Source organism: Gymnoscopelus microlampas (genome assembly GCF_963454915.1).
Source record: "Gymnoscopelus microlampas genome assembly, chromosome: 17".
NCBI lineage: Eukaryota > Metazoa > Chordata > Actinopteri > Myctophiformes > Myctophidae > Gymnoscopelus > Gymnoscopelus microlampas.
Window position 1 is genome coordinate 47,442,365 of NC_139954.1, and position 4,110 is coordinate 47,446,474.

General features: G+C 42.0%; 1 long non-coding RNA gene across 1 annotated transcript; it reads right to left on the reverse strand.

Moving 5' to 3' along the window:
• Positions 1 to 2,872: 2,872 nt before the first annotated feature.
• Positions 2,873 to 3,897, reverse strand: LOC311064531. The gene is made up of 3 exons (XR_014602714.1): positions 3,804 to 3,897; positions 3,056 to 3,131; positions 2,873 to 2,913 (listed from the first exon to the last, which is right to left on the reverse strand). It is a non-coding gene; the product is annotated as an uncharacterized lncRNA (long non-coding RNA).
• Positions 3,898 to 4,110: the final 213 nt, after the last annotated feature.

Below are 4,110 nucleotides of genomic sequence, written 5' to 3' on the forward strand. Positions count from 1 at the left end.
ACGATACTACTGGCTCCCTCCCCAACACCCCTCACCTGAGGGTGTCCTCTGAGATGGTCTGTAGGACACTGGTATCCAGGGAACACAGGTTGGGTCCCTTGACACAACTGAGCTCTGCACTGCCAAGACTGTTGCCCGCCTTAGTCAGATACTTGGAAATGATGGCCTTGGCCTTGATGGTGACAAAAAATGTGTTAGTGCCATATACATGTACTGCACACATTTACGAACACACATGCAAAAACGTGTAAATATAATCACAACACATTATGTTTTCTCACTTTTACACTGATTACACTGCCTGCCAGCCAGCCAGCCAGACAGACAGACAAACAGACAGACGCTCTACCTCCTGAGCCACTGCCGCCCCCATGTATATTTGTCAATAACACCATCAATCAATCAAAGATCATTTGTATACTTACCAGAGCTGAATCTCACTCCCCATCTGAAGAGTCCATTAAAGAACACAGTGTGTCAATCTGTGTGATGTTCCACATGGTGATGTCATCAGTAGTGGCGTTGCGTGACGCATGCCCCAGCTCCTGGACTTTCTCTTCTGGGATGAACGACTCACTGACATAGGCCTGACGTTGTGGATAGAGATATATTAGTGGATAGAGACATATTAGACGGGACACCAGATCAGAAATGCAACTGGAATCACTTTATTTGCGATACCTGTTCATTCATGCAATACATTTACAAGACTTTTATCTTGGTGGTAATGTGGTCAGACAATATTAAATATTATGGTAAAAGGACAACAGCCTCACATGCAAGAATACAATGCAAAATACATTGGAAACAGACTTTCCAAATGTCTTCATGAAGTTATCATTTAATTGGATGAAATACGCTAGGCGCACAAGAAAATACCAATTGTTGACCACGGGGTTGTTGGGGAGCAATATTTATATATAATATTTTACATTCATGGTGTAGCCCCTTTAAAATGTAAGCCATTTAACATCATCACAACACACTCACATGACTTGGTAGACATCACAGGGTGGCTTAACCTAAGAAATAAAATAAAAGTCCATGCATTATAATAATAATAATTATTATTATAATTACTATTACTAGACCATACCCGGTCGGCGCAGCGCATCCGTGGGGGGATATGCGCACATGATCTGGCAACCCGGGAGGCAGTTCGTCCCATAGCTGGGCAGCCCCGTAACCATGGCGACAGTGTTTGAGACAAAAACGCTAATAAGAAGCTAAGATTTGATTAAATTGAAAAACGGGCTTCACAGTTGCGTTCAGATGGTAATGGTCAATGGCTGTGTGCAAAATCAGAGCAATTGGTCCAGCCAGTGAGGAGAACCGGGTATCTTCACTCACGTACTCACCACCACTACAGAGGTTACTAGAATTATAGTAGGATATTTTGCTGTACGTTTTTTAAGCTGTCATAAGACGCTCTACAGATGAGGTTACCTCTCTAGCGAGCAGAACCAGGTGGTGCAGGAACTCAGAAAGTCTCCTTGAGACTGTGTCAGATGGTCAAACACTGCATGGATGATGACGTCTTTCTCTGGAGGAGTAGGCACCAGCAGCATCTCTGCAGTCTGCTTCGGAGTCAGGAGGTGTAGAACCTCCATCTGGACACGTTTAAGACAAGAGAGAGACAGACAGGACATAATAGGAGAGGGCAGGATATGAGATTTAACCACTGAAGCCCTATTTTATACGTAATCGAATTATAATGTCACACTCGCAAATCAGCTATTACGTTTTTGAAAATCTTGCAATCCTGTGATGACATGCCCAAAATATACGCCAGGTTGAAAGGTTATTAAGTTACTGAAATTGTAGTGTCAAGTACAAACAATCAAATCAATGTTTTCAGTAAAAATTTTCAGATTATCCACACTCACTCCAGAGAAGTCACGGTTGAGGTCATAGAAGTCTGTGATGGGGGCGAACATGGAGAATAATCCAAAGTTCTCCTCCAGCCATTCTGCACTATGGCTGGATGAGGAGACACACTGAGGATCTGAAGATAAATACACAAGTCAGTGTAGGCTATAATAGTATAGTATTAGAATAGAGTAATGTTTTACTCAAAAATGTACTCTGAAAGCAACAGAAATTCCTGTACATCTGCAGACAAATGGTCCTCTGAGCTTGTCTCTAGCTATGGCTACTTGGTTCACTTACCGGACGTGTTGTGATGTAGCAAGAAGGAATGGATGAAGTTTTCGTACATCACTGGGCTGTGGTTGTGATCAGGATCCATGAGACACATATGATGACTCAGATCTTTTACTCTGGACCTAGCAATGCAAAGAAATGTATCATTATTCCGGGACTATTTTGTGTATTCCGAACGTAGGGTCTTACTCTTGACCCATTTTTGGGTCACAGACCAGGTTCTATGAATGAAAGTAAGGTAAAGTAAATAGGTAAAGAAAAGGAAAAGGAATACAAAAGATTTTCAGAAGATTTTAAGAAATACATTTTTTAAATATGCATACTTTATAATTCATAATGATTTTTCTTAAAAGCTTAGGTCCCAGGAAGTCACCAAATGTATCTTTCAGGTCTCAAGCTGAAAATGTTTGGGAAACAGTTATGTTCTAGAGAAGATAGCATTCCCTTTATAAACGGGACAACTCACAGGGCTTGGTAGTAAACAGGACAGGTGAAGTTCTTAAAGCTGAGGCAGTCGAGGAGGCTTATGGGAACTGTAGGCAGCAGAGGCAGCAGTTTGATCTGGAACCACATCCTGATGAAGTCTGGGTCCTCCAGGTTCTCCTGGGTCAGGGATGGAGACTCCACCTGAGCAAACACTTCTCTGAAGTGGGACGCAAGCTCACTGAAGTTCTAAAACGAGGGGGAAAAAAGTAGAGTTGTACATGCACAGTGCATGAAACGGGCCACATTTTCCACTGCGTTGGTAAGCTGGTAGAAGAGATGGGGAGAAGGATAATGGATGTACAGGCATGACTTTCCTATCCGACGACATCTAGAATAGAATCTGGAATCCTTTGTGTAATACATTTAAATTAAAGAAATTCAGAAACGATTAATAAAGCCTTCTCACGCCACATGATCTTTCTTCAAGGGTGATGCTGCAAGTGTCCTGGACCTCAGTGGTGTCATTGCCCATGTCCAAATAGCTGTTCAACAAGCAAGCACAATAATCAGCATCATATTCATAGATAATGGACAGTGGACAAAACAAGGGACTTACAAAGGACATAACCTGCAATATTTCTGGATGGCCACCAGAGGGTGCCCACAGGCTGACCTTTGTTATCACTCCAAAATCAGGACATTGTTGACCTTTGTCTTGTTAGGTTCACTATCACAAAGTGACAAATTCCTTGTGTCGGTTTGTATTTAAGTTCCCTTTAATAATTTGTACTTTGTTCAGCCACCTACCCTGTGTTCACATCTTAGTAAAGGGCTTGTGTTTGTCTTTCCTTTTGTAATCTTTGTGTCCTGCCTTGCTTGGGTCACTTGTTTAAGGTTACAATCAACAATTCCAGTTATTACTCACTCAATATTTGCTATCTCGCATGTAATGTTCAAAGAAACGTTTTGAGTTAATCCATAAATAAACGTTGCCCTTTTGTTGATTTCCATTATTTTGTGTTGTGTTGTGTTGAATGTGAAAGGAAACAGAAGTCCACTAACACCACCGGCACTCTTAATTAAACTAGCTCGGCTCATCCAGGAAAATCTGGGACTTTGGTCAAGACTAGCCTGCACAACATAATTGGAAAGACATGGACGCTGGACTGTACATGCATCTACTCACTGTATGAAAGAATATGAATTGTACTTACAACACTTGGTGGAAGGCATACTTGATTTGGTCAGGGAGTTGCCCATGGGGTAAGAATCTCTGTAATAGTGGCGTTACAACATGGTTGAACCAATCCTCCACATTTGTCACATCTCTTCCATTGGTTGGGCTATGGACGTATTATGTGGCGTGTACATGCCAGCCAGCTCAGCTAGGGTCCAGTTCAGCAGGGTCTGGGTTAGAGTCATGCTTCCGATCTCGGATGCATTTCTCTGGAGAGCAACAGATAGATAGGAATGTCAGGGTCATGTCAGGTTAGCAGATGTAATATGCATAATCATAATAAA